This window comes from Natrix helvetica (assembly GCF_964273705.1).
Source record: "Natrix helvetica genome assembly, chromosome: 3".
Classification (NCBI taxonomy): domain Eukaryota; kingdom Metazoa; phylum Chordata; class Lepidosauria; order Squamata; family Natricidae; genus Natrix; species Natrix helvetica.
Genome location: NC_138549.1, coordinates 106,999,001 through 107,016,629, shown reverse-complemented (window position 1 = coordinate 107,016,629; position 17,629 = coordinate 106,999,001). Strand labels below are relative to the sequence as shown.

The 17,629-nt window shown below is 38.1% G+C and overlaps 1 protein-coding gene across 7 annotated transcripts in view; it reads right to left on the bottom strand.

Annotated features, from left to right (window-relative positions):
• Positions 1-17,629, bottom strand: part of DAB1 (DAB adaptor protein 1) — a 771,291-nt gene that overhangs the window by 725,665 nt on the left and 27,997 nt on the right. Inside the window, exon 1 of one of the 7 annotated variants that reach the window (XM_081946495.1) lies at positions 9,467-9,592. The exons of the other annotated variants lie outside the window; for them this stretch is intronic. The gene's annotated coding sequence lies outside the window, so the exon portion shown is untranslated. Of the gene's footprint in view, positions 1-9,466; positions 9,593-17,629 lie in introns of those variants that run through there. 7 annotated transcript variants of the gene reach the window in all.

The following is a 17,629-nucleotide window of genomic DNA, read 5'->3' as shown; positions in this document are numbered from 1 at the left end:
GCATCCTTAATGATAACTAAATCATCAAACTATTTGGTTCATTAGAAAGAGATCCTTTGATATGGACCACCCTGCTCCAAACTTTATACTCTCTAGATATGCAAGTTTCAACTTCCCAAAAAATCTTGATGGTTACTGAAACTTTGTGGAATTAAAGTTCATATTTTTTGGGACCATCCTGATTAGGAAAGGCTGATAAGCACAGTGTTGGTCTTGCACAAGATTTTCAAAAGATTTCATTTTTCCTTTCAAAGAATTTGTGTTGATTCTAGTGATCGGTATATACAGTTGGTAACAAATCTTAGACTATTTGACAAAGGACAAGCAAAAATTTACAATTCTTTAAGTGGGTTTACTTGGTATTCATGGTTTGGCGTGATATTAAGAGGTGTCGCATTTATGTCAAGCTCTGTTTCTGCTTAATTCTTACACCACCTCCATCACCCACTATCATATGCAGATATATCAATTTCATTATTTTGGCAGAACTGAAGCGGATGTTTCGGCCTGAGGATATATAGAGAAATAACTAGTCAGAACCACTCAGTTTCTCACAGTTTCAGGATTTAACAAACTGCATGCAACTTCTATCGCAGAGAATGTTAAACATTGCAGCTGTAACTAGGCATCAGGTTTTAGAAATGTTAAATATTTCTTATAATTAGGGATCACATTAAGAAATCTCTTCTATATTACCATCTGGTCAAAAATATGGCCCTTGAGATTGCCAAACCTTATAACGTGTTGTCCCAAAGGTGCTTTTTCAAGAGGCAATTGAACTTTCTGGTTTTTTTTTGTTGAAGACGTTTTGCTTCTCATCCAAGAAGCTTCTTCAGCTCCAAAAAGCACTTTTGGGACAACCATGTCCTGGATGACTAAGAATCTCCATTTAGTTATGCACTCAGAGCTGAAGAAACTTCTTCGATGAGAAGCAAAATGTCTTCAAATAAAAAACAGAAAGTCCATTTACCTCTTGAAAAAGCACCTTTGGGACAATCATGACCTGGATGACTGGAGAATCTCCATAGACTTATAAAATGATATATTGTTAATGATTCATTTCCTATGTACTGAATGGCAGAGATTAGTTTTCAAGATGGCGGGATTATAGGAAAATAATTCAATGATTCCTGCATGTTAGCATGCACAAAAGATGTGATCAAATTTGAATTATTGAATTAATTCAGGAAATTAACCAAATTCAATTTGACAATTCCAACTTTTTCTGATTTGGATGTTCAGATTAAACTGTGGACTCGGATCAATTAAATTCAGATAACAAACTAATTCATAAAAAGCTGTTTGTGTGTACAGGTAGTCCTCGATTTACAACCATGTTTTAAGCACCATTCAAAGTTGCAAATGGCATAAAAAAGGAACTTAAGGCACAGTTCTTGTATTTACAACATCACAGCATTTACACTGTCATGTGCTCGAAAGCGGGAGGCTTGGCAACCAGAAATTCTGGTCCTAATTGTGATTGTAAGTTGTGCGCTGTACATCTGCATATGTGTCATATGTGTGAGAGCAATTGTTGCCCTGTGTGAGAAAACTTTATCAGAATTTGTATTTCTAAAGAGCAAGTGTACATAACTGTACATCTTAAATGCAATGTTGTGAAATTCAATTATTATTGATGTTATTCTTCGGTAAATAGCAATAGCACTTAGAGTTATATACCACTTCATTGTTATTTACAGTCCTCTCTAAGCTATCTACAGAGTCAGCATATTGTCCCTAACAATCTGGATCTTCGTTTTACTGACCTCAGAAGGATGGAAGGCTGAGTCAACTTTGAGCCAATAAGAACTGAACTCCTGGCAGTCGGCAGTGAGTTAGCCTGCGGTACTGCATTCTAACCACTGCATTCTAAACCACTGGGGTAGAAAGGATTTCTGATGGGAATCCTGCAAGATTTACTGAGAAAAAAAAATTAATTCTTTATTTTTACTTAGGCTGAACTGCAGCTAAGATCCCCCAAAGATTAGACTGGCCCACACTCCAACACTCTTTTGGAAGGTCCTGAAGATGGAGTTCTGTAAACGGACCTGGGGAACTCAGAACAGGATGGAGCCCATTAGATGACTAGTATGAATGTGCGTTGTAGGCTGGGTGGGGGCGTGGAAGGAGTTACTATTTTATTATTTTTCCTTTTATTTCTTTTATATGGCATTTTTATGTCCTTGTAAGCTACCTTGAGTCACCAAGGCAGCAACATAAATTTTCTAAATAAATAGATATGCATACAACAGGGGTGTCCAAACTTGGGGATTTTAAGACTTGTGGACTTCAACTCCCAGAATTCTCCAGCCAGCCATGCATGGCTGGCTGGGGAATTCTGGGAGTTGAAGTCCACAAGTCTTAAAGTTCCCAAGTTTGGACACCCCTGGCATAGAACATGTAAAAGCATAGGAAATGGCTATCCATTTGCTGCTGTTCAAAACACCCTAAAAAAATTTATCTGAAAATAATTATCACATTCTATCAAATGTTGGGACTGGCCTTCATTCAGAAAAAGTACTGGGTTTCCAGACTCAATCTGCCCTTCTCAACTATTAGCTCATTTTCATACCAAGTGTGATCATTCACTTCCGGCACGTCCCAAAAAAGATGCTTTTCTCAAACAGGCCCTCAGAACCAATATCCATTAAACAGTTCACACCGCTCAGCAAATATATAATTATAGATTCTCTTCAAGATGCTCTCAATAATCACGGCCACAATGATGCTTTTTTGTCTCGTTGGTCTGGTGGCAAGCTTGTGCTAATATAAACACAAAGAATAGTAATGGAGAACATTGGGACTTTTGCAACTCTTGCTGGTTGTTTTTTCTCTTTCTTTCGTGTAGTTGTGTGTGCACGGCTGCCGAATGTCAGCTGAGGTTCTAAAGGGCACTCCGTGTCAGAAAATTACTATTTCCAGTATAGTTTGCATCCAGCTCACTCCCACTCCATCCCTGTCACCAAATCAGAGAAACAAGGACACCAGTCAGTTCAGCCAACTGAAATATCGATTAATGTTTATTTATTGGTATCAACTCCAGGTGTGATTGTCAGCATATTCATTAGTGTGTAATTAAATATTAAACATTAAAAACAGATAGCCAAAACAACACAAGCGTCAGTAAAGAGAGAGGGAGATGTGAAGAACAGGGAAGAATTTACATGAACTGCATTATCTATCTCAATGATCCCCTACCTTTCTGGTTTTGCAGACTGGCCAGAGGGGAAGAGGGGACCGTTCCGTGTGAGCAGCAGGCAAGCAAGCAGGCACATGCAGCTCCTTTGCACAAGTGGCAGCTACATGTGGCTGCTGCTCACACAAATAGAGCTGCTTGGGCAAGTGAAGCTGCATGCAACCACACACTCTCCTGCCACTTCTGCAGTGTACTTCCAAATGGTACGGGGCCACGGCTAAGGAGTTGAGGACCTCTGATCTATCTAACATGTTTATATCTAATGATATTATGGAGAATTATTATCAACAGTCCCAAAAGGAGCAGCCTTTAGTTATTCCAGCCATAACCCTTTTTTATGTCCATACATGGCAGCAGAAGAGAGATGGGAAGTAGACCACCAAGTGAGCTTCTCTATTCTACACCATGAAGAACAGATAATTTGATGGATAGAGTTGACAAATCCTACACTCGCAAAGACTTTCATTCTATCAAATCAAGAATCCTAAAAAAAAGGGATTATAAACAAATCCCCATGCATACATTCATTTTAGACCTCGTGAGAATTAGCAACCGTTCAACATATTTCATACATCCCACACATTTTCATTAACGTTTATTTCTACTTCTTGTAACGTAACAATGCCAGTTCAAGATCGTAAGATGGGAACAAAAACCTGACTATAGGAAATACATTCTTAACATTTTCTGTATAAGTTCTGTTTTGCAAAACAGAAAGTAGAAGCAATAATATGCTTGGGGACATGTGTCACCAGATGTTTGCAAAACAAACACAAAGCAACATAAAGGCAATTTCCATTAGTTCCTTCTCATTCCTGATGCCGATGTATTTTAAATAATATGTTGATGGTAGTGCTAATTGTGACTGTTTTCTCCAGAGAGACCACAGAAGATGTCTCGATAGAGCTCCCAAATTAAACTAGGATTATTAATTGCTACGCTCCATTACTACTTCGCAAGGAGGTTTAAAACTATGTATGTTTCCCAAAGGGAAGGGAAGCACCAAATATCTTGAAATTTAAATGCAAAATGGCAATTTCCTAGCAATCACCAGGATGATATCTTCGAATCTGATAAAAATCATATTTTTCAGAGTGTGCAATCAAAATGGCACCAAGTGTGTTCAATGACATAACAGCAGACTGGAGGGGATCCCTTTGCAGAAAATGTAGAAAAGTGCAGTATATAAAAGGAAACCCAAAACCTGTCAGTAACAATAGAATATGGAAAGTCAGAGGAGAAACATTCAGTGTTGCAACGGAGACAGCATTGTCAGCTGGCTAAATAAAAACCTGAATATTTACTGGTCCTACTTGCTAACCTTTGGCCAAAAAGTATGCAGAAGCTAATTCCACTTGCTTTCTATCTGTTAAATAAAAGAAAAGCCCTAACCCACTGTGAATTTAACCTGTCCTAGTTAAAAGGTAATTTCTATGAAAATGTGATTGAAATATAGGTGTTTGCTTATGGTAGCAGTTGCAGGTATCCTGTTAATATCTCAAAATGACATCTCAACATGAAATAAAAATAATGAAAAAGGTTAAAAGAAGTTTAACCTTTGGTTTTTACACAAGATTTTGTGACACCTCAGGGTGATATTTAGCAATAACAATAGCACCTAGACTTATATACCACTTCATAGTGTTTTACAGCACTTTCTAAGTGGTTGATAGAGTCAGATATTGGCCCAGCTTCTGGGTCCTCATTTTACTGATCTCGGAAAAATGGAAGGCTGAGTCAATCTTGTGCTGGTCAGAATCAAACTCCTGGCAGTGGGCAGAGTTAGCTGCATTCTAACCATTTTGACACAAGGGCTCATTTGTTTGTTTACAAAATTTATATAGTCACCCGTCTCACTTTCATGTAACTCAGGGTAGTGTGCATAACTAAAACATACATGAAATAATAATATTCTACCTATAAGGAAAATTAAAAATTAAAAACTACATTTAAAAAGACAATAACAAGACAGGGGAAAGTGGACTTTAACAATGTAACAATGGGCTCCATGCTTTCTTGAAATTCTCAAATCACATGACACATCTAAGTTTTAAGGGCCTTCCAGAAGGTTAAAAAAAAGGTTGGGGTGGATTTGGATGATTGAAGCACAGTTGCAGGATGTTACTTTAAAGAACAATAAAGCAAGGACATCTTTCCATCTTTCTGCCTACCAAAACTATCCTTATAGAAAACTCTTGGTAGATTTGACCATGCTGTACTTATGAAGAGAGATAACCATTTTTAGTTAGAGTATAATATAAGGCAGAGTCGAGAGGTGTATAAAGGCATCAATAAAGCAAGGGAAGAAGAGAACAAATGACAATTGGGGGGAAATGATTGAAATATTTACAATCCCAATCAGAAGACTAGGGGATTCCAAACCATTAGCCGCAAACTTCTTGCTGAACCAGTGTTATTCTGTAGATAAGAGGAATATTTTTTTTGTGGCTATGCATTACAGCTTTAATGGTAATGCTAACATACATTATAGGCGACAGATCACCTGACACTCTTCTTCAAGTGGTGCCCTCTGTCCTGCCTATATATCTGTCTGGGAAACAAAGATTCCTTTCCAAATGGCCTCACTCCTCAGACCATCATTTTCGTGTTCCATAGCTCCTTTTTAGAAAGGATTATCTAGAAAAGGATTTCTTAATTCAATGAACCTTCCCAAAGCTCTAAGAGAGGGGTGTTCCATCTTGGCCACTTTAAGAGCTGTGGACTTCAATTCCCCGAATTACCCATCCAGCAAGTGTAGAATGGAACATCCTTTCTTCTACCAAAAAAAGAAATAAAAGCATGGATGGCGGCAAGTTGTATTTTGACACATCAGTGCTTGGTAACTTTTATAACTGACCAGGCTCCCAGCAGCCATTTTGTGTAGTGTCTATAATGTACTCTCCATATTCCAAATGTGCCTAGTAACTGAAAGTGACTTTGTGCATTTCTTTGAGTAGAAATTCATCTTAGAACAGGGGTGTCCAACCTTGGCCACTTGTAGACTTCAACTCCTAGACTTCCCCAGCCAGCATTGGTTCTTCATGAACCTTGACACCTATCACATTAGGGACCCAGCTCTAAATAGTATTATTCAAGAGAGAGAGCATCTTGAATACTTCAGCCTTGGAAATCCATAATGTTACTAATTATGCTTATTTACTTCATTATTGCTTTATTTAGAGGCTGCCCATCATCATATGCTCTCTGAATGACTCGAAAAATAACACACAATGCTAAAAAAAGTAAGTACAATAATTAAAGCGTAAAATAAACAATAAAACAGAGCATAAAAACATCCTTGCTAGCAGGGAAAATAAAAACTAAAAATCAGTGATTTAGAATGTAAAATACAAACACAAGCCTTGAGAACCTGATTATTTTTCTCCCCTAAAATCCAGGGATGTATTCATATTATATAGATATTTTTTTTAATCAAAGTAAAACTTCAGTGAAGAGAAATAATATTATCTCATGTCAGAAAGGCCATAAAGAAGCCTTCCACATGGAGGCACATCCCTGGTTATTATACTGTGGGTAGCCAATAGACCTCATTTGACTTTTTTAACAGCTACTAGATAATTGTCTGCTACCAGAAAGGTAGGGCAGGGCAGGGCGGGGTATGGCGGGGAAGGAAGGGAAGGAAATGGAAGGGACTTTATCCTGTTCTGCAAGACAATATACAGTGTGTGGAATAAAACACTCTGGGAGAATCACGTAGGAATTTTATAAAATTCCACTTCCTCTGTATTTTTATTTTTTATCCTGCCTTTATTATTTTTATCAATAATAATAAATAATGTCACGTGATGAACATACCTCATACTACTTCCTCCTCTTATTTTCCCATAACAACAACCTTGTGAGGTAAGTTGGCCTGAGAAAGAATAACCAGTCTAAAGTCACTCAATCAGCTGTCATGCCTATGGTGGAACTCGAACTCGAACTCACAGTCTCCTAGTTTCTGGCTGATTCTTAACCACGAAACCAAACTGACATCTCTTTAACCTAGTTTGTGCAGTTCCTCCAGTGTTGGTGAGCTATGTTTCCTATCTGGTTCCAGATAATTCCATACATATTATTCTTCGATGGAGCCTTGTTCACACGACATAGATAGGAGCTTCTTCTTAATATGAGATAGTGGCAGTGACGTGCAGTCAGGTGAGGCAGGTGAGGCACAGCCTCACCACTCTCATCATGAAAAAAAAAGGAAAAAGCTGAGCTAGTTGCTGCCTCACCGTGGATGACTCTGCTTAACCTCACTGGTGCTCTCCCTCCCCAAGTGTAGTGACTTCCTCCCCAGGCCCCCATTCATTTCTCTCTCACACACACACAGCTGGATAAAACTATATAAAAATCTAGCCCAGCTTCACTGATTACAAGTTTGAAAAGGCAACGTGGCTCCACCTGCAATCAACTCTGCTTAACCTCACTGGTGCTCTCCCTCCCCAAGTGTAGTGACTTCCTCCCCAGGCCCCCATTCATTTCTCTCTCTCACACACACAGCTGGATAAAACTATATAAAAATCTAGCCCAGCTTCACTGATTACAAGTTTGAAAAGGCAACGTGGCTCCACCTGCAATCAAACTACACTTGGGGAGGGAGAGCACAAGCGAGCACTGAGGAGACCACAGGAGGAGGCAGGAAGCCAGGCAAAGAGCCATGCTGTAGTACACACACTTCCCCCCAGCCTCTTTCTTTTGGAAGGCTCGGCTCGGCTCCCCTCCGGCTTCTCTGCCTCTCCTCTCACCCCAGCCTGCCAGCAGGAGGTGGTGGGTGGGCTTTATTGTGTTCCAGGCATTTCCCACCCAGACAGCAGGCTGCATTTGCAATGGTGGAGGTGTTTGGGAAAGGCAGCAGGGGAATGGGGGGGGGAATGGCAGAGGAGCTGCTTTCAAGCCACTGGAAAAGATATCCAATCCAACTTTTGTGTGTGGGGGGGTTTGTTTGAGAGTGAGTGAGAGAGGGAAGGGGTAGGAGAGATAGTCCAATCCAACTTCTGTGTGTGTGTGTGTGTGTGTGTTTGAGAGAGGGGGAGGAAAGGAGAGAGGGAGGAAGGAGGGGAAGGAGAAGAAAAAGAAAAAGAAAGAAGGAGCAAAGGAGAAAAACAAATGATGTCGCTTTAAATTGGAACTGAGCATGCCTGGCTGTGGAATTCTGGGAGTTGAAGTCCACAAGTCTAAAAATATTTGAAACCCAGCACTGTGTCAGTGCCTCACCAGTCATAAACCTCACCGCACGTCACTGGATAGTGGTAACATAGTACATTTTAGCAAATGTCTGGAGCCTGCCAAAGGAAATTAATCTGAAAGGGGTGGGGTGGGATATTAATTTCCCTGTTCAAAAGGAAAGTCATTCATTTCAACTGGAATTCTCTAATTCCAGATTTTTACAGCCATTTTTTAAATAGTTTATTATATAATTCCTTATTTTAAAAAAATTCTGGGGTCAACCCAAACCCCGTTTCTCACTGGTGGAGACACTACAGTGCTGCTGCATTGCATCTCAATTTGCAAGTCCATCATTTGCCATAAGGGATGTGTTAATTACTACTATATCCAGTAGTATATTTGTTTGCTTCATTAAACAGTTGTGGGCCCTGTGTAATTTGCACTTCTTTTTCATTTATTTCTCCATCACTTGATTCTTGGGCTGAATCTTGCAGAATTTCTGAAATTAGATGCTCCACCAAATATACGTCCATCCCGAAATATTCATCCAGTCACATATTATCATTCCTTTTGATATTTCTGAAGAAACAGCAAAGATCCTTCCATAGTTGTGTGTAGAGTGTGTATTTTAGATACAGCCTTAAATGACTGAACAAGGTCCTCCTAGATAGCCTGATCACTCCTTTTAATTTCTTGAATGTTAATATATAGACTGTATGCCCAGGATGAGACCACTGGAACACAAAGGGAAGGCACTATGCTGTTAGAAATGCCTCAAATTAGCAACAAGACTTTAAAAATGCTTTATAAAATACACATTTTGATGAAGAGAGGGGAAAAAACAGTCTTTAGCACATGTAATTAAGAATGTTGAATATAAACGGGAAAACCAGTTTATATGAAGGAAGAAGGAAACATACTGTGATTTCTATGAACATGATCTTGGGACAATTTATCTAAGCATTCTGCACTAATCACAATAATATTTGCTATGCGTAGTTCAGGATCCCACCACATGACCTTGGTAAACGTCCGGTATATTCTCAGAAAACTACTTGCTACAGGATACCATGCTACTATAAAGATAAAAGTCCACCAAACCTTTCCTCCTTCCAGATCCTTGGTTTCAAATATCTGGAATCTCCTAGAACATCTGTAGCTTCCTACTCTCCTTGGTTTAAGGGATGCAATGCAGAATCCAGATTAATGTGCATAGGGACATTTTCTCCCTGTCCTTTCTAGGGAGAAAAATATTAATTAGCCACAAAGCTAGCAATTAGTATTCCAGTCTTTAGCCCACCATAATATAAGCCGAGCATAATGGAAACATTGAGAGCTTTAACGATAGCTGTGGCACCACTGGGTAACTCTTTAATAAGTTTTTAATCTGCTGAAGAAAAAGCTGCATCTCATTTCTAAGTAAGCTGGTTAATTTGAAAGAAGAGGTGGAAACTCTAACAGTAAGGCTTTCTTTTTTTAAAAAAGTGGCATATAACTATAGGCTCACTTTATCCAAAACCACAAAATATAATTTATAAAAGGAGAAAAATAACTACATGTGCAATACATTAGATTAATTTCACCTGTCGAGGAGTTGGATTTACAAGCATAGAGGTATGAAAAAGATTTTGAATTCAACACATTCTCAACATGAAACACCTTTTTTTTAAAAAAGTTTTAGTTCAAGACAGGTTATTCTGACTTAATGGAAGTGTTCCAATGCTGTTTTAATCATGTCTAAGAGTTTCAAGCTCAAAGCCATTTCAAACTCAGAGTGATTTGCACATTACTGCTATAAATCTTTAGAATGCTGGATTTCTTAATTAAACAATATAAATGGAGGTGCTGGATTCCCCAGGAAGCCACCACTAGAATAACCAGGCTATAATCATAGGCTTATTACTTACATGCCAAGTTCTCTTTTCTCTCATCTTCCTATATTGGAAACAAGACAACATGTAAATTTCCTAGCCTCATTTACAGTGAGTTAATTAAATGGAGTCTCTTTGAATATTTTGAAATGATTTCCCCCCACTTATAAGATAAGCTGTCAACCGACTCACCTTTTCCATTCTTTTCCCAGCTCCCAATATTTCACAAGGGTGGGAGTGATGTTGCAGAATTTATACCCAGGTATACGTCTAGGTCCTTTGCCTAATTTTATGGTACTGATTCAAATAGAATGAAAACTGATTTGCTTATTCCCTTTACATGGGGCAGTTGCATGCTTATATTCCCCACTTTTCTATGCTTCTTATTAATCATTCCCATCTGATAGACTTGAACCTTCATGTAATTAATAGAGCTCCAGAAATGGCTCTGCTTTCCTGTTTCACATTTGATTTCCACCATTTGATTTGTATTTTCACTCTGGCCATTGAAATCTTGCTATTTGCCAGAGTCATTATTTGACATCTAATCCTTTTTAACAGCCTACATCTAACCTCAAATCTTGGCAACCTGGCCAACACTATAACGTTGGGTCACCTTCTAATCTTTCTCATCTTTTTCAACTTCTCATCTTTCCTACTAACGTCTTCCATTGGTATCTTATGATTTATCACTTGTTTGCATCTTATGATTTATGATCTCTGACTTATCACTTTGTTGTTTGTACATACTCTGAGTGTTCTAGCTGGGAGAACACGGGTGGACAAACGGAGGCGAGCCAGGACTTAACAAATGCTAACAGTTTATTGCTAACAGGTTGCCAAACGCGGCACTTCGCATTTTGCGCGTTTCAGCTAACAGGCAACAGCCGAGCCCTGCTTTGACAGCCCTTTATATATGCCGGCTGTCAAACAGTGAGCCAATCAGCATCGAGCACAGCGCCCCCTAGCGAAACGGACTAGAGGGAAAACTTATGATACATAACACTGAGAGCTTATGCACCGGAGACAAATTTCTTGTGCGCCCAATCACACTTGGCCAATAAAGAATATTCCAGATATTCCTGATACTCTTAGAAAAATGTTTCTCAGACTTGAAGTAAGTTTTTCTTCCCCAAACAAAACATCCAGTGATATTCTTGTGATTTTTCTTAATTTGTAATGGAGACTGGCAGAGTGGATTAAGTGACACTAACAAATAGGGCTTGTTGGTTTGTAATATTCTTTTGCTGTAAAAGAAAACAATTATATTCAAGTTCAGTAGCCACTACCAAGGATGTACTGTGAAAAGAACCAGTAAAAGGTCTTAACCTTGTAAGGAATGTATGATCAGAAGCTTCTGTAGCTTTTGAGGACTGTAAAAGATGGGTTGCAGTTTCCTTGTGTTGTGTACATATCCTAAACCCCCTATGAGTAATGGAATATTTGTTTTCCTTGTGATGGAAGTCGGAACACCAGCATGGAAAAATCCAGTGGTGGGATTCAGCCATTTTGAACCACGTTTAGGAGAACCAGTTGTTAACTTTCTGAAAAGGTTGGTGAACTGGTTGTTGGAAGAAATCATTATGGCAGAGAACTGGTTGTTACATTATTTGAATCCCACCACTGGAAAAGTCCTAAAGTGGCTCGTGCATGCTCACAGATGCCCATGGTTGGAATAGGATAACCTTTCCCAAACTTAAAGAAATTGAAACTAAAATCTTATAGGAACAGGTAATAAAATGAGGGGTCCTTGGTGCTCTCTGAGCTTGGTTGTTTTCTTGCAAATAACCGAGCTCAGAGAGTACCAAGGACCTCTCATTTCAATCCTGAGCTAGATAATCAAATGTTCTTCAGATATTTTAAACTAAGGTTTCCATAAATCACAGCCATACTTGAGGATTATGGGAACCACCATCCAAAACAGCTAGAAGGAACCAGCTCACTTACTTATGCAGCACACATCACAGGTGATATAAAAGTAATGGCTCTTAATGGTTAGAAAAAGTGTGCAAATGGCAGCCCAGCCTGATTATTTAAGCTGCTAATGTTTCTTTTGCCCATTCTCTCTCTTTCTTTTAATAATTTCCGTAGCCAACAACCTCTGAACAAACATAAAAATTGTTAAACTGAAAGAAGATCTTGACTTGAGGGTCAGAGCTGTTTCAAAGAGCTTCAGCCTGGATTGGGTTGCCAAGGAAACCACGTTATGCTCTCTGTTCGGAAACAGTCATATTTGTCTCTTCCTGTTTCAAACAGAGGCCTTGCCTGGGTTTAGTTCAAGAAACATTTGGGGGTCAAAAATAAGAGACTGATTATAATATATATATATATATATATACATACACACACACACACACACACACACACACACACACACACATAAAGTAGAATAAAATATGGATTAAAATATAAGAATGAAGACGTGGCATAGAAGGGACAGTTGGAAGCCTGTTTCAAAAGATAAGGAAATGTCATCAACCTTCTACCACAACATGTTCCAGTAAAAGTCCCTATGTCAAAAGTCCAAAACCACAAAGTTCAATTAAAGTTCATTAATGGCACGTAGTCCATACCTGTAACTAAGGTGACCAACTTTTTTACAATGAAAAGGAGGACAAAACACGTTCTATTGTCCAAAATGCTAAGGTGACCAACTTTTTTACAATGAAAAGGAGGACAAATAAATTGGAAAAAATATATCGTAAATAAAAGAAATATTTTATTCATTGCAACAATAATACACTAAAATATGATATATGCATAATAAAAACATTTGCAACATTTTATATTGTAATTATGCTTACATGCCTGTTAATTATTATTTAAATGAGTACTTTTCCATTGAATTAATATTTTTTGTCAATGTATCATCTTCTAAAAATATATTGGAAATATCTGAACAAGAAATATCCTTCATATTGAATTTTACGGCAAGTGCTGCAGCTAGAGTATCAACATTCAATCTCGATTTCTCACTTGTCGAAAAATCATTGGCAATTGAAAAAAACTCTTTCAACTGCTGCATTAGTTCCAGGGCAGCACAATGTAAATTGAACAAGTATAAATAAATGTTCACATGGAATATGTTCATTTTTGAAATGACTGAAAATATCCACCCATCTTTTATCAATTTCAACATGTTGATTTTCCCATTGTATTAATTTTTCAGAATTTAAATATACATTCAGTCTTCTAATTTCTTCAAAGAGACAATTGTCATCTATTTTAATGTCTAGCATTTCTTTAGATAAAAATTCAACACAAGATTCAATATCTGTTCAATATACTTGCGATGAAGTAAAAAAAACACCATTAAAAACTGTTTAATAAAATACGTCACATAACGCGCAACAGATTAGCCTTCAAATATCAAAAAGGAGGACATGTAGGAGGACACTTTTCGAGGGAGGACAGAACTTACAAAAGAAGGACTGTCCTCCCTAAAGGAGGACGGTTGGTCACCTTACTGTAACAAAAGGAGAAGTAAGACCCCCATTTCCTTATAAGGCTTTTTCCTCAAGGTAACCAATAAGAAATGAGTTAAGTGTTTCCGTGTTACGCTGCCTTTGAGAATGTGTAAGAATGTGTGCTTCGATAATAAAGATTGTTCAGAACTTGCAATGTTAGCCATGGGCTAGCTTTCTGAACCTGGCTGCCAAATAAACTTTTCCTGTATCCTGAGAAGTCTAAGCCTGTCATTTTCTGCAACATACATACATACATATATACATACATACATACATACATACATACATACATACATACATACAAATAAGAGACTGAAACAGGACAGCCTTTTCTGCTTTGATTGGTCACCCCTGCTTTGATGTCACCTATGAGTTTCCCTTTAAGGTCACCCATTGGGGTGCAGACCCAAACCAAGCTTTTCATATGGAGTTACTTCATTTGGCAGTTTTAGGTGAACACGATGACTTCTTAAAACAACCATACTGCTGTGTCTAGTCTTCCCTATGGTCCATGCCTGAGCCCTGATTGGCTGAGGAGAAACTGGTGCCACTATATAAGGAGCTGTCAGAAGCGGGTCGGCCTGCTGCTCCTGTTAGCCGAGCAACTGCACTAGCTATCAAACTAGTGCTTACTGTTAGCCTCCAATCTTAGCAATAAAGACTGTTAACTTTTACCAGTTGTCTTGCTTCAGTATGTAAGTCCCCTCACACTGGGATATAACACATACTTTTCCCCCCTCACAGTTTAAGTTGCTCAGTCCTGGTAACTTTCAGAGGTATGGCCTTTAATTGCCAGAATTGTCACTAAAGTCCAAGCTGGCTGGAAATTCTGAGTACTGAAGGCCCCCTATCACGAAGTTGTCAAAGTTAGGGAATATTGTGAAAGATATAGTTATAAAATCATTTTCAAAGCACGAACTGCAGGTAGTTCTCGACTTACAACTATTTGTTTAGAGACTGTTCAAAGTTACAATAAGGCTGAAAAAATGATTTACAACATGGTCCTTGTACTTACAACAGCATCCCCGCAGTTATGTGATCAAAATTCAGGCACTTGATATATCACCATATATTTACAATGGTTGCAAATGTCCCAGGGTCATGCAATCATCAATTTCTACCTTTCCAGCTAGCTTCCCGCATTCAAAGGCAATAGGAGAATGTGGATTCATTTAATGACTGCATGATTCCCTTAACAACTGCAATGATTCTCCTAACAATGGCAAAAGGCTTGTAAAATCGGGTGTGACTCACTTAACAACTGTCTTGTTCAGCAATGAAAATTCTGGTCCCAACTGTGGCCATAAGTGAAGGACTATCTGCACCGTACTAAAGTGTGGTCTCCCTTTTTCTTCCCATGTTTTTATAATTGTTTACAAAATTGTTCTATAGTACAAGTATTCTTGCATTCTTTAAACTTCTAAGGAAGACTTTCCTGCAATTAATAGCACTAAAAGCTAGCTTTTAGAAGAACTAACAGAAGAATATTATTATTATAATGTTGCTCACTGTCCAGGCAAAATCTCTATATGAGATTCAACATGTGGAAACCAGACAAATCCTTAGTCATCTCTGCATATCTTGCCAACTAGGAAAGCTACTTAAGTAATATTTCTAAAGTAATGTTTATATCACTCATATTTCTATGTGGTTTGCTAAGCAGTCACAAAATGCTCAGGTTGCCAACATTTGCTGGGATTTAGTTTTCTACTGAATGGGGACTTTGTTTAATGACATTTTTTATTTACTAGAGATAGGATCTGTCTGTAAGATTTAGTTCAGAAGCCAATTATGCAATTTGATAAACGGAACTATTTACTTTGTAATCATTCAGAATCCCGCATTTAATAGGGGGGGGTGTGTTAACTTTGATGCTAATTTCAGAAAACTACATCTCTACTTTAGGTGGGTTCAGGGGTGGGTTCCTGCCAGTTCTAACCTCTTCTATAGAAGAGGTTCCACACGTCTACAGTGCCTCCCCCCACCCGTCCACACTTCATCAAGATGAAGGGCGAGAGGAGGAATTCTGGGAGCTGAAGTCCACAAGTCTTAAAGCTTTCAAGTTTGAACACCTCCGGGATTTTTTTTCTAAAGGGTTAGGGGTGCAAGGGTCTTGTAACTTGACAGCTTTAAGACTTGCGTGCTTCAAAATCCAGAGTTTCTGAGGCAACATTTTGGTTGCTAAGCAAGAGCGTTGTTAAGTGAGTTTCACCACATTTTACAAATTGGGCACGCCCACCCAGTCACATGGTCAGCAAGCCACTCCCACATAGCCGGCCACACCTACAGAAGAGGTTCTAAACAAATTTGAAACCCACCACTGGGTGGGTTCTACATGTTTCTTCTATATCCGTCCAATCAAATTCTGGGAGCATTCTAAAACTCTCCAAATTTGGTTTGGAATTCAGAATTCAGTGCAAGTCTCCATTATGATTCTAATTGTCTTAGTAGAAAATGAGGATTACTTGTCTACTAAATTCTTGTTCTCCTTCAGATTGTCTGAGGAAATCATAGTTTCATGGAATTTCCAGAGGGAAAAAGTCAACTATGCATCCAGATTACATTCCTGCAATGCACTGACCTTGCTTTTCCTCTTCTCTTGACAAATAGAAGAAAAAAGTAAGTATCTTCTCCACCTCCAACATAACTTTGATTGAAAAGACATCAATCAAAGCCTTAGTGGCTATCAGCTGCCTTTTGTCAGGTTTTAAAAGATATTGCCTTAGGACATTAAGTGCAATAGCAACACTCACAGAAATCTTGAAGTTTAAGGTAACAAGATCCACTGAAATCATCTCGCACAAATCCAAATTTTATGATAGCTGTGGCAGTCTTGTGGGTTATTTAAGTTGCAAAATACATGTTTTCCCTCCCTAGGGTTTATTTCTAAAATATGATGATTTGGATCTATTTTGAAGCATGAAAAACTGTTACATGATTCTCAGTCTTTTACTTTAGAAAAAAAAGTATTGTTTTACCAAAACAATAATGTGAATTAAATTTTGTGCAGCATATATGTGATATTAATCCAACACATTTATAACAAGCGCAGTTATTTCCTACTTTAATGCTAATATTTAAACATTTTTAGACATCTTCCAGTCTGAGCTTTAATGTAGCATATCCTTATCAACATAAGAGGAGGCATTTTTAATCAATTTGTAACTTTCCAAAATCAAAGTTCTAATCATGCTTTTTCTATTTATTCCAATAAAATATTTTATTTTGCTAAGGATTGAAGGAAATTCATCTGGCATTTTCAGACTTGTTGATCAAAAGGTTTCTAAGTGCTGATCATGGTTTGAGCAATTCCCTCATCATTCATACTTCTGAAATTGTTGTCTTGTGGTCTTTTTTCCAAGGAGCAACTGTCTGGAACACTTGTGGGTGATCTCAAGTCCATTCTTTGTCTGGAGAGGAATTTCAAAGAGATGATCTACTTACTGGCTCTTTATTCCTCCATGGTCATCAGCTCTGCATTTAGCAGAGCCATCTTCAGTTTGCTTTTTGTTCCCTGGAAGTCCCATAAGAGGCAAAAAGTCAAGTATATTTTGCAAAAGATAGTTGTCCAGTCACAATTCAGACTTTTGGATAATGGTAACAGGAATTCCCGTGAGATAAGCTTTCCATATACAAAGTGCTTTTATTACTTATGGTTTGCTCTGCTTATTCAAAGGACTAGTATTGATAAATGAATACAAGTCACTTAACTATTTTTTTTCAAAGTATCTTGGATATTGTTTTCTAACATCAAAAAATAGGAAGGAATATCCTTCACCAAAAAGCAGTTCTTTGAAGAAGTGTGTTTTCTAAATGATCCTTGAATGGCAGATTGGCAAAATAAACTTCATCCTTTTCCTAAATATTCCATTATGTTGTGAAGCATCATATCAGGCTGGATTAGCTCCTGCTGACTGTTTTGTTAT